We start from the raw sequence: 22,519 nt of genomic DNA, 5'->3' as shown, positions 1-22,519 counted from the left end.
AAAAAAAAAAAAAAAAGATTTGAGAACCAACAGATTTTTAAAATGCATTCTTTTTTCATTCATTCATTTCATTGCAAAGTTACTTGTGAGTAGCATTTATCTCGCTATTTTTATTTATAAAGTATTACATTTCTTTAGAAAATATATTAATTTTGGAAAGTGTTTGCTTTTCCTGTCTTTTATACTGACTTTTACTTCAAAATACCATTTTGCAACTCAATTTGTGCCTAATCGAACATATTTTTAAACAAATTGAAACTACAGGCCAATTGCTGCATCTAAATACTCTTAGAAACAGTCACCATTTCTCCTACTGCCATGCTTCCAATAAATTCCAATAAATTCTCTCCATAGCACAATCTGTGACAAATTACCTTTTATCAGACATATCTTTAGCACCAAAAAAAAAACCAAAAAAAAAAAAACAAAAGCCCCACACCACTTACACATATCTACAGCTGTAGATGCTAAAATGCAGATTTTTTTTTTTTTTTTATTACTACGGCCTAGGAGTTCTTCATTTGGTGACCTTTTAAAATGACAACTTTATTTCAATGTTTTCTGACTATATCATTTATTCAGTGGCTATTTCCTGAAATATTTGCAATTTGGGGCATTTGGAATATTTAATGGAATGATATAAATTGGAATTATTTCACAAAATCTGAGGCTGTGTGCATACACATCCATCAGTCAGTCAATCAAACTATCTATCTATCTATCTATCCATCCATCCATCCATCCATCCATCCATCGATATACTAAGGGAGAAAGAGATATTTTCTCTGAACTGGCCAAAGCACACATCTTCCTTTTCTCTTTTAGGGCACAAGTTTTGTCCCTATTCTTCCATCTCCTGTGTTCTCCCGACGTAAAAGACATCTGTGACAGGTCGCAGGTGGCCATCATTAATAATCATTTCAGTAGTGAAATCCATCGTTCTTGGGATCATTCCCTCTCGTTGCACATTACCTCCTGGCTCCAGAAAGTCTTAGCTTTGGCCTTGTCTGTAAACATGTACCTCCCTTTTCACTGTCTGTCTGCATGTCACTTCCTGGAGAAGTAACCTTTTGTTCCCCAAGGATTTGAACAAATGGAATATGAAGTTTTTCCCGACTGCGCCAGCACAGAGTGACTTTTTTTTCTCCTCAGTCTTGCAACTGTTTACCCACTGAAATTACCAATTACATTTCCTTGTGTACATGTCTTGTCTCCCACTAATTGGTACCCGCTGAGGTCTGAGACTGCACAGCCCATATTCTTTTAACTTGACCCTGAGGAGATGCAGGCCCAGCTTTTATTTAGGTTAAGGTTGGCATCCGGGGACCTGTGTTCCCGTTGCGGCTGCAAACATGAGCCAACATAACCCTTAAATCAAGCGCTGTCAAACGAACACAAGGAAGCAGGCCACAGAGCTGTCCCTGAGAAGCTTTGTTCTTCGAACCACACCTCGAATATAGCTAGCAAGGCTGACATCCAGCAAAGCCAAAATGGACCTGAAGCAATGTGGTTGGTTTGGTGCTGTAGACAATGACCGTAGACCTGAGAAAAAGAAGTTCCGAGAATAACATCTGCTTTTCTGTGTGATATTTTCTCGCCGTTGTTTAGAGAATTATAAATTGCTTTGTCAAGAGCTTGTTTACAAGAGCTTGGCCAGTTTCAAAATGAAGCTGCCTTTGAGTCGTCCCTGTTTCATCTCACTATTTGGAAAAGAAACCTGAATTGTTAAAACGTAAATACATCAAGTTAAAAGCCAAAGGCAGTGAAAAGCAAGTCAAAGCAAGAAATGGACCACAATCGAACCATTCTCCTGGGAGGAAGAAGATACATGGCAATCATTTTTACATCTGACAATTTTTGTTACTCAATTAAGTGGCAAGAATTGGAAAGCACCGTAATATCTGTTTTCTCTCATGTGTGATGCTACAGTTTATATTGACAACTGATGATAATGGAAATTAAAGTATGTGAGAGTAGCCGTATGTTCCGTAAAACATAGATCGGTAATGAGATAGAGGTGAAGATGGAGGCGAAAGTGTAGGCGACGCTTCTGGAAGTGTAGTCTGCACACCAGCAGCATGTGCAGCGCCTGGGAGCTTATTAGAAACGCAGAACGTGATGGGGATTAAGGAGGGCATGTGTTGTGATGAGCGCTGGGTGTTAAATGCAACTAATGAATCAGGGAACACTACATCAAAAACTAATGATGTACTCTACAGTGGCTAACTGAACATAATAATAAAAAAATAAAAATACAATAATAATAAAAAGAAATGCAGGGGCACCTGGGTGGGTCAGTTGGTTAAGCGTCTGCCTTCAGCTCAGGTCGTGATCCCAGGGTCCTGGGATTGAGCCCCGCATCGGGCTCCTTGCTCAGCAGGGGGTCTGCTTCTCCCTCTCCCTCTGCTGTTTCCCCCCCCTTGTCTCTCTGGCGCTCTCTCTCTCTCTTTCTCTCTGTGTCAAATAAATAAGTAAAATCTTTAAAAAAAAAAAAAAAAGGCAGATCGTGTGCCGGGTCAGAGATGTGCTGAATCAGAAACTCTGGGGATGAGGGTGGGCGAGTCTGTGTTTGAACAAGCCGTCCAGGGGATTCTGGTGCATGTTCGAGTTTGAGAACCACTGACCTGTAGATGGCTGGATGGATGTGGAAGTACAGTCACAGGTACGGATGTAGGTACAGACAGAGGAACAGGTGTAAATACACACACGGATACAAACATAGATATCGATAGACAGGCAGATGTGTGGCTATATATGTAAATACAGCCATTTGGAATTGCCACCACAGGATTTCTGCAGGGGAGCAAATTATTTCTTTGTACTAGGGATCTGTTTGGGTAAAGCCTGCTCTTTTTCTAGGCAATGGCTCTGTGACTTACAAAGTGAGAAAAATCTGCATTTGTTGAACATTTCTCCATGCTGTTCATCTGGTGCGCACCCTGTCGTGTCCGTCGCTGGGGCAGCTCCTTCTCTGAGAGCCTGGCTTGCTCCTCCCCCGCCTTTGCGCTCCTCGAGGCTGCTATCTGTGATTGGATCTGCAAGTGAATGGTAACAGAATTTGTAAGCCGGTGGTATCCTAAGCATCCGGTCTACTTTTCCGATTTCTTTTGTGCTTGTGTCTGCCCCTCCCGTCTTTGGTTTTGAGCATTATCTACCTTATGTTCAGCCAGCCATTCATATGAAGCACTGTTTACAGTGGGGATGAATTCGAAACAACATAAAGATGTGATAAAAGGGAGTTTTAAAATACATTATAGTAGATTTCAAAATAGTATGATACCATTTGGGAAGAAAATCTCAATATGCTAGAAAAATATTTGGGAGAATAGTCACGAAGACATAATCAGTGATTCTTGGATTATAGATTATTGTAATATTATTCATTTTGCTTATTTCTGTGGTTCTGATGTTTTTGGTTAGGAGCTTGCATTGCTTTTATAATAGGCAAAGGTAATATTATAAATTAACATACATAAAACAATAAAAATAATAAAAGGAAGGGATTATGATTTTATCTTCTTCTCCCCACTGCACCTTGAATTTAAGAGTCCATCAATTATGTCAGTTCTATTCGTTCATCAGTTTTCACATTAAAAAAATTACTGCTGGATGGTACAATTAAATGACAACTCTGCCCACGGAAATGACAGGAAGTCCACTCTAAATAGATCATTGATTTAGTCATTAAAACCACATAGAATTCCTATTTAGGGAGAAGGGAATATTTAAGTGTATGTGGCCATAAGAAAATGTCTCCCTTTGCTTTTTACGCAAGATGTATGGTGACTTGTCATGCTCAGGAAGTGTTTTGAAGTGGATAATGGCTCTTTTCCTGATATTTGGAGTCACGTGGCTTAATCCTCTTTTGGAAGCCTTCCTTTGAAGATAAACATAGGCATTGGTTTTCGCTTAATTCTCCTTCCCTAAAATCCCTTTATGCTCTAAAATTCTACAGTTCCATAATGAGTGTGGATAAGCCGCAATTAACAAATGGGAAAATGAGCCATTTTATTTTTGTCCTACACATAAAACTGAACCCATAGGATCTTGCCCCAAGGTGGGACCTAGGTTATTTGTCCAAGCTCTAGGATGCCCCAGGATAAAGCTGTGTGCTATGTATGAACTGTGATGGTGGACCCCAGATCACTTTGATGCCCCTGGCTGATAATAACAGCAAAATCCACTTAAATCAGCTTAAATAATTGGGAATTACAGATAATCACAAGTATGGTGGGTTTCATCCAGCCACTCTGGATCTTTTTCCTGCCATTTTCTTCACTTTCTGTTCCTCGAAGCATCTCTAAGCCGGTATTGAGAGAACCTGCGGCAGTTGAGATAAAACTGACAACGTTTAGGCCAGTGGTTCCCAACCTGGGGTCATCCCCACCCCGCCCCCCACCACCAAGGGACACCCGGCGATGTCTGGAGACATTTTTGTTTGTCACAACTGAAGCGCTGCTACTGGCATCTAGTGGGGAGAGACCTGAGTCACTACTAAACATCCTGCAGCACACAGGACAGTCCCCCACAACAGAGAGTGGCCCAATCCAGAATGTCAGTAGTGCTGAGGTTGAGAAACGCAGGCATACAGGAAGAAAATGTTTGCTTTTCCTGCGTCTCTTGCTTACATTCAAACAAACATTTTGCAGAAGCCCCCAGCCACCTTTCCCTCAAGTGCCTCTGGCTGTAAGGAAGGCTGATGGCTTTAGGTCTGGGCTCCAGAATCAGTCATGGGCAGGAGGGGGCGGTATCCCCAAAATCAGCTCACTCAGCCCCAAACTACGTGGGAATGGCCACTCTATACACTGTCCATGTGAACAATAAATGTACATCACGGATTGGTACTATTGTGTTATGAGGAAGAAAGTGTAATTCAGGCCTCATTAAGAATCCTGTGAGCTGCTAAGGAATAAACACATTCTCCATAGCAATTCAAGTTCTCACTGTGGGATTTGGGGAAGTTCTTCTGCACCTGTATTTTTTTTTTCTGGGTCATCTGCATGAATACCTTTTTAAGAAAAAGATACAACTGGAAGTGACTCATTGACAATCCAGAGCTTGTTTCAAGAAATTGTCTTCACTGAGGAGAAGTGACTATTTTAGAGACGGTTTTGTAAAACCAATCTCTATACTGAATCATTTAGCAATTTTATTATTTTTACAGTTTTATTTACGTAAGAAATCTCTACACCTAACGTGGGGCTCGAACTCACAGCCCTGAGATCAAGAGTCAGACGTGCTTCTGACTGAGCCAGCCAGGCACCCCAGCAATTTTATTATTAATTGAGGTGAGAGATGATGTTAGCCTGGACGAGGAGGGAACAGTGGAAATGAGGAGAAGAGGTCAGATTCGGGCACGCTTTGAAGATAGAGCCAACAGGCCTTACTAATGGATTGGCTGTGGAGTATGATATGGAGTCAGAGGGAACAAGGAGTCAAGGTTTTGGCCTGAGTCACTGGAAGGATGAACTTGCCATTGACTTAGCTGGGGAAGACCAGAGAGGAGCAGGTTGGGAGGAAGTTGAAGAACTCAGGGAATTCAGGAAAAAACAGCCACTTTCGTCATTTGAGCAAGCCAGGAAGCTCTTCCTGCCTTCAATTTTAATTTTCTTAACACTATCCACTTATAGCCTAAAACATAGTCAAGTTACAGGCTAAAGCACTTACCTTACGATTCTATTTATCTGGCCAAATGGTTCATCCTTCCCCTCCAAGGTGAGAAATGTCTGTTTCTTTCTTTCCAGGTGTATACGCAGGCTCTGAAAGATATTTACCAGAGATGACTTATTTTACCAAAAACGGCTACTGATAATCTGCATTTATGGGCCCTTAGTGAGCTTAATTATCAATTAATAGTGTATGTTTTTCCTTTAGGTGAAACGTTATCTTGGATTTCTCAGAATTAAACCACACATTTAGAGAGTGGACACTGGATCTCTGTGGTATGTTTTTCTAAAACAATACATATAGTCTAGATAGAAGTAATAGCTCTCAAATTTTATTTGCATAACAATTTCCTGGAAAGTTTCTTAAAAATGCAGATTCCTGAGCCCCAGAAGGCCGACTGTGGTCAGTTCAGGACTGGACTCCAACTGGTCCATGTCATCCATTACACATCATTATCTGATTACAGGGCCCAAGAACCACAAGCTTTCCAGGAGCCCACACAAATGTCTGCAAGCTGCAAAGGAAATTATTGGCTCCCAAGGCAGTTATGCAAATGCTTCCCTATACATCTAAAAGCACAATATGTATCAATTTCATCGTCAGTGAGTATTTCGAAACAATCTTATCTCACGTGAAAGCAATTTATAATATACATTTTTCTCTCTTAGTGAGTGTTCCTGAAATTATTACACTGATTACTTAAAAATCACAACCAAACGAGAATTCTAGGAGTTACTCATTGCCAAATCATGTCAACATCAAAATTATAAAAATTCTTTAGAAAACTAGGTGATGGGCCTCAAAGGTATTTAAATTGACACAGAATCCGTGGGACTCTACTTTTGATTAAAAAAAAAAAAGCATCCTCAGGTGAATCTGATTCCGATCCTGCACTCACACTTGGAGAACCTAAGGTCTAGGTGGGTGTTTCATATCACCAAAGCATTCTTGCCTGCAGCCAGTCGTTTATCAGATTTTCTCAGCATCTACTATGTGCAGGCATGATGCCAGATGCTAGAAATACAGTGGTAAACAATATTTATCATTGTGCAACTTCCAGGCCAGTGAGAGAGACAGTGAATAGACAAGTGGGCAAGCATATGAAAGCAAATACAAGGTCAGATAAATGCTGAGAAGAAAACCAGCAGGGTGTTGACATCAAGAAACCAGGAAACATGGACTTCAGACTGGGAAGGCCGGGGAAGGCTTTTCTGAGGGAGTGGGATTACAGAATAAAGAAGGAGGAGCCAGCCCTGGGAAGAGCAGGGAACAGCATGGGCAAAAATCCCTACATTGGACCAAGCCTGCCTTGTCCAAGAGTGTCAGGAGAACGGGAGGAAAGAGAGAGGCAGAGAGGGGAAGGAGGAAGTTGGCCCAGACCCTTTGGCACAGGGAATTCCGATGCAGCTGGATTTTACTCTAGGTGCAGTGGAAGCGAAGTGACAGTCTTTGCTTGCTTGCTTGTTTGTTATTCGATAAAGCTTGGGTATGGCATGGTACTTTGTGTAGTGGCGCTCAGCTCGGAGCCAGGCTGCTTGAGTGTGAATTCTAGCTTTGCCTCTTAGAGGCAGAGTGACTCTGGACATGTTCCAACCTCTCTCTGCTCAATTCCTCACCTGCAGAGTGGAAGTAACATAAGGTAGTTTAGCATATTGAGTACATGATAAGCACTATGTACGTCTTAGTAAGGGAGATGTGTGTCTCGGATCATTCTGGTTTCCCCCTTGGACAATTCACTGGGCAAGGGCAAGAGCGGACACGGTTAGGTTGCTTAGGAGGCCGTTAAATTTGTTCAGGAGAAATAGGATGGAGGCTGGAGGGGGCTGATGAGAGCAGATTTGGAGAGGAGGGCTCAGATTCCTGATTTGTTTTGGGGGCAGAGTTGACAGAACCTGGGAATGGATTAAATGTGGGACATGAGGTGAAGGCAAGAATAAAGAAAAGCTGTTTGGTTTCTGGCTCAACGAATTGGGTGCATAAAAATCACCGTCACCAATCATCATCAATAGCAGCAGCAGCAACATTTATTGAGCGGGTGTGCGTGCCAGGCACTGAGATAAATGCTTTATAAACACCTCTTAAGATGTGGGAGGCTTAGGTACAAAGACATTTGCCAGAAGGGAAAGTCAAGAGTTCAGCATTGGATAAGTGAAGTTTGAGATGACCCTGAGATACCAGCTGGAAGGGTCAAGAAGGCAGTTAGATAGCCGACTCTATAAAACCCAGAGATGACTGGTTTGGAGATAATATTCACGAGTCATGAACTTTGCAGCGGAATTCGCCACAGTGTTCTTTTATATAATGATTTGGGCTGTTTCAATAATGTTTTATTTCTTTTGGCCTAAGCCTTTTTTGAGCTCAAGGCTTGCTTCCTAACAACCTTCATGTCAATGGACTTTTAAGTCGATTCTCCATAGTGTAAAATAAAGTATCGCATGAACGTTTCTGACTCTGAAACAGAACTCTACTGACTCAACTTGTCAAATCTGAAGTTCACGTTCCCTATGAAACATTTCCGAAGTAAAACTCAAAGACACTTTCGTTCAAGTTATGGTCTGAAGTCAACAGAATTATATTAATTCATATGGGTATAGAAAATCATGTATTTACAGTGTTCCAATTGACATTTAAATTGACATTTGAACAGTTTTTCCAATCCCACACAGTTAGTGGCATAAGGTCTTGAGAAAGCATGAAACATTTGTTTATCAGCCTCATATTTCGTCAGGCTTGCCAAACACAGTTCATTTTCCATAGAAATTCACAAACCTGAGCAGTGGCCAAATTGTCAGAGTCGCTGAATGTAAGCCAGTGAATAAAATTGTTAAACCCTTTGATTTCCCCCCACTTTTTTCCCTTAAAAAGTAACATAGCGTGTGCCTCTGGGTTTTATTATTTGACATCTACTACCCACAGCACCCAAGTGTGTTTGAGAAAAAAGCCTGTATGAACATTCCAGCACAGAGCGAACACAGGCGGGGTCTTTTGGGAACATTCATTTGCAGCCTCGCTTACCCTCCAGTGGGAAAGACTATTCCTTCATAAAACAAGAAAGATTTTTTTTTTAACTCAGTGACCACTGTGGTATTCTCTTGATTGAATCGCTTCCTTCGTTGGCATCACCTGCTAATTTCATTTTTACTTGTAATAGTAAAAATGCACGATAGCGCCCAGAGGCAATACCCGTATTTTTAAAAGGCTAAAAAAAAAAAAAAAGGATCCTTTCCCTTCAAAAAAGGTGAAGGATAACAACTAACTACTGAATTTCAGCTATGAGGAAGTCACCGAGCTGTGAGGCCCACTGTGTGTAAGTCACATGGAATCTGTTTGGGGAGGGCAGCCACATGGGACAAGCCACTGGAGGGTAAGCGAGGCTGCAAATGAATGGTCCCAAAAGACCCTGCCTGTGTTCGCTCTGTGCTGTAAGTTCAAAAGGACTCTCACAAATGGGGACCACGGGCGTGCTGGAAAGGGAGTCACCACCCGGGAGTGAAGGTGTCAGGGAGGAGCGAGGCTAAACCACAAAGCTGGAGCAGGATTCTTGTCATCACTGGCCTAGAAATGAAGTTGAGGAGAAGGGTCCCGATGTGCCGGGGGCCAGCATTTGTCACTCCCTGCTTGCTGGAAGCCCTCTCTCCCCATGACCCCTGCCAAGCCACACTGGTGAATCGGTAGGAGTAATGGTGGCCTCAGAAGAGCCCAGTGTAACTGGGGAATGAGAGCTAGTGTTTCATTTTTAATGTAACGGTTTTGTTGAGATATAATCCACGTGCCATTTAATTCAGTCACTTGAAGTGTATAACTTAATAGTATAGTCATAGAGTTGTACGACCATCACCACAATCAATTTTAGAACAGTTTCATCACCCCAGAAAGAAACCCTGCACCCCTTAGTAATTACCACAGGTGATCTTCTCACCCCCCACAACTCTTGGCAACCACTCATCTTTTGCCACTCTATGGATTTGCCTGTTCATGGAATCATACAATATGTGGCCTTTTGTGACTGCTTTCTTTCCTTTAGCATACTGTTTTCAAGGGTCATCCATGTTGTAACATGTACCGGGACTTCATTCCTTTTTATGGCTGAATAGTATTCCATTGTGTGGATTCGCCACATTTTGTTTAGCCATTCATCAATTGATGGACATTTGGGTTACTTCCGCCTTTGGCTATCATGAATAATGCTGCTGTGAACACGTTTGTGTCCAAGTTTTGTGTGAACATCTATCTTCATTTCTCTTGGGGATCTAGGTAGCCGTGGAATTGCTGGAGCATATGGTAACCTGTGGTTAAAATATTTTGAGAAACCGCCAAACTGTTTTCCAAAGCATTTTACATTCTCACCAGCAAGGTAGAAGAGTTCTAATTTCTCTACGTCCTTGCCAACATTTCTTTTACCTATCCTAGTGAGTGTGAATAGCTATCTTGTTGTGGTTTTGATTTGCATTTCCCTGGTTTCCCTGGTGGCTGATGATGTCAAGAATTTTCCTTTTTTTAGAGAGAGAGAGAGCAGGGAGAGGGGCAGTGGGAGAGGGAGAGAGAATCCCCAGCAGGCTCCATGCCCAGTGTGGAGCTGGACACCGGGCCGGATCTCACAACCCTGAGATCACGACCCCAGCCAAAATCAAGAGTTGGATGCCCAACGACTGAGCCACCCGGGCACCTCCTCAGGAATCTTTTCATATGCTTATTGGCCATTTGTAGATGATCATCCGAGAAATGTCCATTCGGAGCCTTTGCCCACTTTTAAATCAGGCTGTCTTTTTATTACTGAATTGTAAGAGTCCTTTAGGTATCTGGATACAAGTCCCCTATCACGTTTGTGAATTTGCACTTCATTTAAATGAGTTGTTGCCTCCAACATGCCTGTTGTATCTCTACCACTTACTGTAAACTGACATCGCTCTATGTAACCATTTACCTCCACTTCCTAACTTTCAGATTCTTCCCCCTGTAAGTGCTTGGTGCCTCTCCGCCTTGTGTGCTGAAGGAGGCCTTTCGGAGCTGACAGCTCCCCAGGGTGTCTGAGTCAGAGGATCACAGTGACCCCAGGCCTTCTCCCTCCCGGGGCCTCTAGCTGCGCATTCCAGCCAGGGAGCCTGCCTGCCTGACTCCTCTGGCTCTTTCAGCAGGCTCCCTGTCTCCAGCCTCCTTCTCCGTTCCCACCCTGGCCGGGGGCTCTGTTCGGAGAGGATGGGGGGTCAGTTCTGCTTGGAGCTGCTCCTGCTGCTAAGGTGTAAGGACCCTGGAGAGGTAAGAAGACGCGGTGCGTGCATTTCAGGCTCTGTGCCTTGTACCTCCTGCTTCAGGCGAGGCAGACGTGAAAGACTTCATGGGGCTCATGATCCTGGAGCAGTGGTGGGGGCAGGTGGACACAAGCAAGAGTGAGAGAGAGAGCTTTGGAGGGATTCACTCAGCTTGCTCCAGCACTTGAGTCTCTTTCAAGTTCAAAGTTCAGATGGTTCAAATGACACTTTCAATGCCTCTGCCTGTTGCTTTAGGAGAAGGTTCAGGGCCTTTGAGCCAGGGTGACTGGAATGTTACGTATCATTGCCAAGGCACTCATGTTTTTATTGCAAGCTTAGAGCAAATCTCAGTAAGGACCCGTCATTTCTTCTGCACCTTTCCTTTGGGCTATTTTTTCAGTACTTTTAAATCGATGCATACTGACGTATGCTGTCATTGCATAGGTCTTGGTGGCCTCCTACTGCGGTGTTTTTCTGTGACAGGGAAGGAAACTGAGGGTGAGCGTGGATCAGGTTGTGTGTGGCAGGGTCAGCTGGCTAGTCTGTGACAGAAATGAGACTAAACAGCATTGCTTTGTAGCCTCTGTCTGGGTCTGGTTTATTGGATACCGTATAGTGACGGACATTTGGGACAAGGGCGAATGTTGTCCTTCCCCTCACTATGATAAAGGAGCAGGGTTCGATGACATTGGCAAGCAATATGCGTACTGATGTGAAACCACAAAATGTGGTCAGCCTCTTCCCTTGTGGCCACTCCGTGCAGCAAAGACAGATGATGTTTTCAGAAAATCAGAAAACCTTGGTTCTGCCCCCTGCAGCCTCCGGTACAAGTCTTTTTTTTTTTTTTTTAATGCTTCCAGTTTTTCATGATTTCAGAGAAAGAACCTCAAAATCCATCTTTTCTTATTATTAACTTAGAATATTACCAAAGTGTTTACAGAGCTTAGGTACTTGCTGGTTTCGGATAGCTCCAAGTAGAAGTTTCTTTGAATCCTTCCTAAAGGAACAGACATTAAACGTTGCTTTATTTGGTGTGTTTAAAAAAAAACAACACCTTGCCACAGATTGCCGATGTATTACCTTAGACTATGTGCACATGCCACTCTATGTCTAAAGTAATGTAAACTTATATTAGTTATTTAATTTGTTAAAAACCAGGTTGCTTTTGGAGAAAAATTACTGCTCTAGATCACCGTCATTTACAATGTGTCGAATGATTCCATTTTGAAGGAGGGCCAAGAATATTGTGGTTCTGATTATTTCCAGTAATAGCAACTAGAAAATAAATCAGCTCAGTTTGCAGTGATTGCAGGTTCCTGGGTACCTATCACTGTTCCTCGGGAACCTTTGTGTTCTCTTTGTGGGAAAATGAGCCACCAGGGCACTAAATCTCCCTGTTTTCCAACTGTCTTTGTAAATCCCACTGATAGCAACTGCACATTTAAGCAGTGTTCAGTAAGTGCTTTCAAAATCCACCACTGTCTTTATTTTTTTATTTTTATTTTTAAAGGGTTTTATGTATTTATTTGAGAGAGAGAGAGTGTGCACGAGCGGGGAGAGGGGCAGAGGGAGAAGCAGACTCCCCGCTGAGCGGGAGCCCGATTCGGGGCTCGATCCCAGGACCCCGGGATCATGACCTGAGCCGAAGGCACTCGCCTAACCGACTGAGCCACCCAGGCGCGCCTCACCACTGTCTTTAAAAAGAAAAAGATTTGGACGTTGCTCTGTTGTGCCTAGCTTGAGATTAAGAAACAAATCACTTGTGGAAACCAGGTTGAGCCCAAGTTCCACATCCAGGGTGCAAATGGGGCTTTGGCACGGCTCCGAGCCTGCGTTTGTTCTTGCCCACAGCTGTGCGCATCGCCAGCATCTCTTCCTCCAGCGGTGGCCCTGCGGCAGCCGCCTATTCCCACGGCCACCTCCATGGCTAACATCCGTGGAAGCTTTCCATATATTTTAATCTGGACATCAAGGGCCAGGCGGAGAGAGTATGCCAGCCCATCGGTTCTGAGCCAGTGTCCTGCGAGAGATAGGGCAGCAGCCCTCCTGTAGTGGCCACTTTGGGCCGGCTTCCGAATGTCACTTGCAACGGGCTCCCTGCAGGCGCCGACTGTGCGTTTCGTGGGCTACTGGGGAAGGAAGGTAATGGAAGGCCGGGGCCAGCCTTTTCGAACAAGGTATCGTCAGTTCCCGCTGTAGCTTTCTCTGAACGAATCAGGGAGAAAGCACCTTGCGGTTCCTGCGAGGACTGGACTTGGTTGGCTCCAACCTTGGGAACCAAGGAAGGAGTGAGGGCCGTTGGTGTTCAGGTGCGCACCTGCCGCTGGGATGGATGGACGTCTCCTGTTTCCGGGGCAGTGCTACCCTGGTGTGCTGAGACTTGCCCGTATTGACAGAGATTTCTTCCCCTTCTGTGGGGGTCGACCACAGTGGCACAGAAGTTACTGGACTGGGGCCTCTTTAGCTCCCCAGTGCGTCCTCAGGAGGTCAAATGGACAGGAGAAATTAAGTGACAAAGGAGACAAGTTTAATGACTCCTTTCGAGCTGGATTCATATGTACTGTGTAGAAATAGATAGAGGTGGTTTTAGTTAGCATCCTAGAGGCAGATGACAGATTAGTTTGCTTTTCAAATCGCACTCATCAAAAATGGGACAGTGTGTGTGTTGTGTGTGTGTGTGTGTGTGTGTGTGTGTGTGTTAAGGAGTGCATTTCTTTTTAAAGTTTAAGGTTTAGATGACTCCTCATCTGTAAATTGGGGATAGAGACAAACGTTTCCTCTAAAGGTTGTGAGAATTAAGTGAGCGAATATATGTCATGTGCTTAGAACAAGTCCAAGAATATAATAAGAGCCCAGTAAATGTTCGATGTTACTACTATCATTAGTTTTATATTACAGTATGGTGGCTTTTTAATGCTACTGAGGGTTCCTTGAGCAGATATTAAGCACACTGACCAGTTTCTACATATTTTTCTAAATCTCCTCAAGGAAGTTGCGGGCCAGTGGGGAGACCAAAGTAGAAACAAGTAGTTGCTTGAAATAGAAGCATGCCCAACATATCCTGGGAAAGCTCGAGGCCTGAGCACTCCAGTCCATGTGGACCAGTAAAAGAAGGTCCCTAAATGAGCAGGCATTGACCTGATGCTCATTTATGGCCGTTCTCCTGCTGTGTGGCATATGGAGGAGTCCATGTCACATAGAGCTGAGTGTCTTGAGTTTGGTATTTGGACAGATAGGATGTCTCGTGTCCTGAGTCCGTCAAATATTGTAGGTTGCCCGAAGTCTTCACTTCAGCAAAGTGGGTCTCGTGTACGTATAGCACACTGTTTATATCCTCCATGGCTATCAGAGGTTTTTTGGTAATAATTTTGTAACAAAAACTGTATCATATTTATCAAAGAATACTTGTGCAGAGTGATGGTTCTGAAAATCGCGAGCATTATGGCATCTTAAATCCCTGCCCACTTATTTCTCGTTATTCTGCCAAGTTCAAGCAAATCCCAAAACAGGACTCTTCCCAGACAAACTAAATGAGTTCTAATTCCGTCGTTATACCAATGGCTAATGGTCTGGTTATTTTTCTCCTCTTTATTACTGAGATAACAACTTGTAAGTAACCTCCCAAGAAACAATGAACACACTCACTTTTAAGTAAGTTTTATTTTAAAGATTTTATTTATTTATTTGACAGTGGGGGGGGGAGAGAGAGAGAGAACGAGGGGGGAGGGGAAGAGGGAGAAGCAGATTCCCCTGTGAGCGGGGAGCCTGACACGGGGCTCGATCCCAGGATCCTGAGATCATGACCTGAGCCAAAGGCAGCTGCTTAACCTGAGCCACCCAGGCGCCCCTAAGTAATTTCTGAAGAAACCAATAACCATTCTAATTTCTGCAGAATGGTTGTGACTTACAGACACCAGCTCCTTTAATCCCGGTGCAGCTGTCTCTTTCTCTTGCAAATTTTCTTCAAGGTCCTGGTCACTCTCCAAGCTGTTTCGATTTTGCTGATACAATTGGTGCAGGAAGTGAAAAACCTCCTGTATGAAGTCCTACATCAGCTTTACCAATGTTAAGACTTGAACTCCTGGTTTTGCTTTCTCAGTTACGTTTTAAAAATGCACACAGACTTCTACATTTGTTCACTGTTTCTGTATGTTAAGTTCTGAACACACAGCATGATTCAATATTGGCCTCGTTTTCTAGAGCAGTGTTCCCAACTGCAGCGGTGTCAACGTTCAAGGCTGGATCATTCGTTGTTGTGGGGCCTGTCCTGTGCATCGTGGGCTGATTAGCAGCATCTCTGGTCTCCGCCCACTATATATACCAATAGTAGCACCTCAACCCTCTTTCCCGCCCCTTCATTGTGACTCCGGATGTTGCCAAATGTCCTCTAGGGGGCACAGCTGCCCTGGTTGAGAACCACTGCTCTAGAAAAAAGAGTTTGGTAAAGAATCCCTAAAGTGGAATTAGCTGAACTGTGACCAAAGCCAGAACAAGGGAAGGGTTGGAGTGGGAAACCACTATACATGGCAGCCAGGCCTTACAAAGAAGGTCAGAAGAAGACATTCAGAGGGAGGAGGTCTGACGCTCTAGCCTTTAATGAGCCCTGTGCAGCCCATGATACCCTCCTGGTGGATTTAGTCTCCTATTACCCTCAGGGTGACAAAAGCAGCCTCTGGGGATGTCAGATAGAAGGCAGTGATCCCGTAGGGTAGCAATCAGTAAGGAAGGCGTTCCGGTGGTTGTATGTCAGAGAAGGCACATTGGTAAATGACAGATGTGTTTGGAGCCTTTGGCATAGAAAACTTCCATGTTAGGTCCAAATTTTACAACATTCCCGACTCCAGCTGTGTAGTGTTCCCTTTGGGGGTGCCTAGAGAGCCTGGAGAAAGCTTCCTTTCTGAATGTAAGAACGCTAGCCAGCATTTATTGAGCTTGGGACTCGACATGAAAGGACACAGAGATGGATAGTACATTTTATAGATGAGGAAACTGAGGCACATGGAGACTAAAAAACTTGTCCCAGTTTGCACAGGAGATCGGCAAAGGTCGTGATCGTGAAGCCAGACGGTCTGGTTATGGAGCATGCATTAACCTGTGTGTATACTTAACGGACCCCAGAGGCCCCCCCTTCCACAGATTCGAAGCATGGAAAATTTGGGGGAGAGGAAGACAAGATTTGGTTGATTTGAGGAAGAGAGTTAACATTGTTTAACATTTTTTTAATTGTTTATAAAAAGAAAGTAAATGCTGGACCCTGGGCTATTTTTTGTTGACCGTGGGGCAATGTTATTCGTAAGGGGACTTTATTGATCTTGGGTTTTTTTGGTAGATTATTCAGGTGCAGTTTATCAAGGCGAATGTTTTGGGACCCAAATGATCATTCCTCTCTTCTCTCCTCAACCTCTTCACTCCTCCCCACCACTCCCAGCCCGATTTTATTCCTCAAGTATTATTTATCTTCTAGAAGAGTCAGGTGTTTCAGATGAGGCCAAGATGAATTCTTCCCAGCAGGGAAGTATTTTTGGATAACTAAATGTCAGCCAATGATCCCTGTTGATAAGGCTCTAGACCAGTGAGGGCAAAAGGAATTATAAGCCAAATCACCAAACAATAAGTAAAAAGTCCAATTAACAAGAATTTCACAACAAACATAGGCTGATGACTGTTTTATTAAAGCAATATGGAACATGACTAGAGATCACTATGTTCTGGAAATGTGGGAAATTGGTTGAAATTATTTTTCTCTTGTGATTCCCATATTAAGCTGTTCACAGTCGGATCTCTTTCGGGTTTTTTCCTAATTAATACAGTTGTTGGCTATTTTATATTCTTTTTAAAGTCTTGGCCTTAAACTCAAGCTTGGTATTTTCAGCAGTTGTTTACTAATAAGAGGCAATGCTCAGATTTATGGGAAAAGGCAGTGTTTTCATTTTATGTGGAGTGGGGAGAGGAGGTAGTCAACTTGACATTGCATATAAATAAGATAAGCAACTTGACCTTTTTTTCTTGATAGAATTTTATCTTGCAAGAGGTGTAGTGTGCCATGATGATGATTGATACAATAGCCATACAGTCTCTAAATGATTAGAATGGAAAGAAGCTTTCTTTAACATTGCAAGTTTCTCAAATAGTCTGTGTCTCCACATGTGTCCTTTTACTACAGGAAAACTCAGAGGGCAGTGTGCACGCACGTGCGTGTGTGTGTGTACGCATGTGTTTGTGTGCGTGTGTGTACACATGTGTTTGTGTGCGTGCGTGTGTGTGTGTACGCATGTGTTTGTGTGCGTGTGTGTGTGTGCCCCCATTCGTCCTATGTTGCACTGTTGCTTTGAACCACAAAAGAGAAAAGAATGTAAATATTTTCTGATGTTTCCAGGCAGTCATCCACCCTTAGGGATGGACAAAAGTTTGTGTTTTTTTCTTACTTTTATCTTTCCATCAGCTTAAACTTTGGTCTGTTCCCAGTGAAGCCCTAGGTCAAGGGCAGCCCCAGCCTTCTACCTCCAGCGTGGATGTGGCTGGTAGAGGTCTGAAAATGAATGGCTATTCCTTTGGAACTAAAATAGTTTTTCTGATGAGGAGAAAAAATAATGTAGTTGAACTCCGAATTCATCTGTTTTAAAAGAAAACTGGAGGGAAAACCATTTTGGTGTGTGTGTGTGATTTGACCTGAGGAAGAAAAGGGCACTTTCACAGTTCTTAGAAAATTTCCATACAAGATCAGGACTCCTGGAATGCTTGGGAAATGACTTGTTATGGATAGTTGAGATGTTCAGTTTTAACCAAGCAAGTCTGTTTTGTTTCATCTTTTGTTTAAAATCTTTGAATTAACAGGACTTGCTCTTCTACCTCAGGAAGTAGTGTATAGAGCAGTACTATGTAATAAAACTCTTGGCGGTGATGGAAAGGTTCTGTGTTCGCTCTGTGCAATATGGTAGCCACTAGTCCCACGTGGCCTTTTAGCACTTAAAACGTGTCTCGTGTGACTGAGGAACTGAAGTTTCCATTTTATTTAATTTTACTTCTTTCAAATTCGAATAGCCACGTGGGGATACATGCTGAACAGTGCAAGTATAGAGTGTAATTACCAGTTAGTAGATGTCTCTGATTTCAAGTATTCTATCATATTATCATCCTACATATCTGAATTTTGCTTTGGAAAATGCTGCAACTATTCACTGTCTCTTGTCAAAGTGAAGATTACTTCCGGGTAATCTTTGAACCTCTGTCTTCAGTGCATGCCATCAAGATAGGTGGTTGCATGCTATCAAGGTAGGTGGTTCTGGAAATCCAGCCTGAAAACTAAGTTTGTTAGGTTGCATTTTCCTTTGCCCTTTCTAATGTGTGAGCTGTGAGCATTTTCTGGTTAATTGGAGTCATTATTGATTGAGGTTGAGCTCTTTAGATGATTCAGACCTGATGTCATTAAACATAGGAGAGAAAAAAGCACATTATAACCAGTTGAAGCCCAAAAGTGAAATTAGATAATTGATGAGTTCTAAGAATAGTTCAGGCATTATTTGAATCAAAGGAGAACTCACTTAATATGAAAAGTCACTGCAAGCACCCAGCTCTTTAAGGGTTTAGGTCTTCAATGTTGTGTTTGACCTCTCACCTGCCTGTTCTTTGAACCCATTAACCTTTGGCAGGATTTCAGCGGGAACTGCTTTGATGGTCATTTCTCTATTTTATTTTATTTGTGCTGTTCCTAATTCTTCCTATCATGCTCATCTCTTTTCTGTTGTTTGAGCTTTTTTTTTTTTTTTTTAAAGATTTTATTTATTTATTTGAGAGAGAATGAGAGAGAGCACATGAGAGAGGGGAGGGTCAGAGGGAGAAGCAGGCTCCCTGCCGAGCAGGGAGCCCGATGCGGGACTCGATCCAGGGACTCCAGGATCATGACCTGAGCCGAAGGCAGTCGCTTAACCAACTGAGCCACCCAGGCGCCCCCTGTTGTTTGAGCTTATTGTTCATTTTTGTTCTTGCTAAAGCCAGTAGTTCCTTTCCTTTAGCCCTTCTTTGGTCAAAATGTTTCTCTGAAAAATCAAGTACATGTGAAGTCGTTTCTACTTGGAATTTACCTGAAGGGGACCCACCAAGATTCAAAACTCACCTCAAAGGGAGCTGAAGGAAGGAGCTGTGTCTGGATTGAAGCAGAAGAAAGAGAGAACAAACTTTTAAATAAATAATTTAATTTGATTCTAGATTACAGAAGCAACTTATGTTTATTGTGGGAAAAATTGGATCTTTGTACAAACAGCTGCATCTCCTTCCAAGTTTTTGCCAATGCACATTTATGTGTGTGTGTCTAAATTAGTTACGTGTTAAGGTCATGTGTAATATTCACATATGATAGATGGTTTGGGTCTTAAGTTTTAGTTTATCACATTTTCTCCACTAATAAATTTTCTTCTAAAGCATACTTTTTATCACATTACTCCTTCAGCTAGATGTAAGAAAGTTTAAATCTCTCATGGTATAAATAATGTTGTGACCAACATCTTTGCATGTATCTTTTTGTGCATTTTGATGGCTCTCTTAGGGTAATTCCTAGATGTGTATTTGCACCCCTCCCCAAAATGATGCATATTGAAGTCCTCACCAACAGGGAGTGAACGAGGGCAGAGCAGATTTCAAATTTATTAGTGGCATGGGAGTGGTTATGGTGAGAAAGGAATTTCCTTGACCAGGTTTCCTCAACTTCATCTGTCTCTTTGGCTGAATTTCAAAGACATAGTACAGCTTCGTAAATAATCTACTTTTGCTTTTTTTAATCTGATTTAAGAACTCTTTGGGTATATGTTTGGGTTTATTAGTGCATTTATGGTCAGTACTACTATTTATTTCAGCCTGTGCTTTAAGCCTTGGTCATTAGTATCTAATGATTTTCTTCCATATTTTACTCAAATGCAGTGTTGGGCAGCGGACTATGCCTAAGTTTTAGTGAATTAGAAATGCTCTGTTTATTCAATTTACATCAGCCATGTTATACTATGTGGTGACAGCCGCATACATCTACATGTCAGAATTTTGTCAGTTGTGGCCATCTGCCACAGTTGGGGAGTCAGGAAATAAAATAGTCTCAAAACCACTGTGGAACTTCTGAAGTAACAATCCCAAGGCCAATGTACTTAATTTTGTTAGGGAGAATATGTGTACAAAATAAGCTACATGTTACAAGATGTAAATACACATTAACAAAAAGAAGTGATGGCCAAAAGCGGGAAGGAACAGTTACAACAAGAGGACAACTTAAAACAGGCATAAGAGCCTCGTGATCTCTGAAATGCCAAAGCAACACACCTCACTGATGGGTGTTCGTAAGTCTTATTCTGGATCATCAAGGAGATGCTATGTTGTGGTTAATATACATTGTTTAGTGCGATAGAAAAATGTCCATTGTAGCCTACCATGAAAATGATTATATTAAAACACAGGTTTGACCATTGAATACACAAGTTTCTGTTTCTCATAAAATCAACTTATACAGTACCTCTCATTCCACAGTGAATAGTTTTTAGAGTCCAAAACCTGACTTTTCCCCTGTAATTCAAAATGTGATTTGAATATGTGTGTGTGTGTATAATTTGAATTATGATAAAAGGAGAATTATTGTGTCAATGACTTTTCCAAATAGAGAATCCTCTTATATCAGAAAAATTGAAAGCAACTCCGGTCTGACTCCAAAGTTTGTTTTTTTTCCAATATCACACGTAGTCTCCAAGTAACATCATCCCTTACACCCTTAAAGTGTTTCTCAGTAGAAATAAATATAATGGCAGTATTTTCATGAACTGTGAAAGGCAGTGTGTGGGGAGTCATATATTTTGGAGAATACACCAGGATATAATATCTCTATCTATTCACTGGCTTTTTTTGTGTGTGAGGGGGAATTCATTGACAAAATAATTCTTAGTTCTTGCCAAATAAGCTTTACACTATTGGAAGAGATGGTTTGCCAGCATGATAGAAATGCTGGGGCTCCTGATATTGATGTCATGACCCACTAATCATTCATGACCCACAACTGAAAAACACGAGTATGGAAATAGAGTGTTTTATCCATCTCGGGGTAGATGGTTCCAGGGTTGCTTAATTCAGGGACACAATGATGCCACCAAAGACTTAGGGGCTTTACATCTTTCCATTTGTCCTTCCTGGTCATAATATGGTAGACACAGGTCCAGGCTTCATATCCTCAAATAGGTAGATCCAAAGACAGAACAGCACTCTTTCCTAGCATGAGTGTGTGTGTGTATGTGTGTGTGTGTGTGTGTGTGTGTGTGTATTTTTCTTTTCTTTAATTAAAGTCAATTAGCCAACATATAGTACATCATTAGTTTCAGATGTAGAGTTCAGTAATTCATCAATTGCATGTAACACCCAATGCTCAACACATCACGTGCCCTCCTTAATACCTGTCACCCAATTACCCCATCCCCCCACCCACCCACCTCCCCTCCAGCAATCCTTAGTTTCCTGTAGTTAAGAGTCTCTGATGATTTGTCTCCCTCTCTGATGAGTTCCCATTCAGTTTTCCCTCCTTTCCCCTATGATCCTCTGCTCTGTTTCTTATATTCCACATATGACTGAAACCATATGATAATTGTCTTTTTCTGACTGACTTATTTCACTCAGCATAATACCCTCCAGTTCCATCCATGTTGATGTAAATGGTAAGTGTTCATATTTTCTGATGGCTGAATAGTATTCCGCTGTGTATATAAACCACATCTTCTTTATCCATTCATCTGTCGATGGACATCTGGGCTCCTTCCACAGTTTGGCTATTGTGGATATTGCTGCTATAAACATTGGGGTGCAGGTGCCCCTTCTTTTCACTACATCTGTATCTTTGGGGTAAATGCCCAGTAGTGCAATTGCTGGGTCATAGGGTAGCTCTATTTTTAATTGCTTGAGGAACCTCCATACTGTTTTCCAGATGTGTGTGTATTTTTTTAATTGGAAAATAATCTTTCCTCCCAGAAGCTCCTCCTCTCCTAGTGAACATTCCTTATGGCCTCATTCGTTGTTCAGGTTCCATCCCAACCCATCCCTCAAGTGCCCTTTGTCACTTAGCAAAGGGCATAGATGCCGTATTTGGTATGGATATGGTGTGTTATGGTAATTGATGCCATAATTGGCATGGAGGAGGGAACATTCATTCCCTGGGACAGGGGAGGGGCTCATCTGTCCTGAGTTTGTGGAAGGCCAGATGCTGGGAGCAATTCCAGCTCTGCCAACAAGGAACGAGCGGTGAGGAAAGCTATTGCGCAGCTAACTAAGCAAGTCTGCCATATTTCCCAGGGCAGTTTGACTATACTTCTGTCATAGTGTTAATGCTGCTAGGCCTTCTCTTATCAGTATTTGTGAGCTTATTTTATCCCTTTGGTAGGTTCTAGATTTCTTAAGGATGGGAACTTACTGTTTGAATCAGGGCATGGAATAGTGCCTTACCTTAAAGGGTGATAAATAAATATTTACTAAATTGATTAGAATTGGTTCATGCGAATTGATTAAAAGCTTTCTTACTTTTTTATGGGATCTAAGTCCTTTTAAATCAAGTTATTTGTTTAAATATCAAGACCCTCCCAGTAAAGTTA

At 42.4% G+C, this 22,519-nt stretch overlaps 1 protein-coding gene across 1 annotated transcript in view; it reads left to right on the top strand.

The window, feature by feature from the left end:
* The window catches only part of ARHGAP6 (Rho GTPase activating protein 6), a 241,425-nt gene that overhangs the window by 95,157 nt on the left and 123,749 nt on the right, over positions 1–22,519 (top strand). The gene's annotated exons all lie outside the window — the stretch shown is intronic.

The sequence above is a fragment of the Phoca vitulina genome, unplaced genomic scaffold (assembly GCF_004348235.1).
Source record: "Phoca vitulina isolate PV1807 unplaced genomic scaffold, GSC_HSeal_1.0 scaffold60, whole genome shotgun sequence".
Lineage (NCBI taxonomy): Eukaryota > Metazoa > Chordata > Mammalia > Carnivora > Phocidae > Phoca > Phoca vitulina.
The sequence above is the reverse complement of the archived record's forward strand: the minus strand, read 5'-3'. Positions and strand labels throughout refer to the sequence as shown.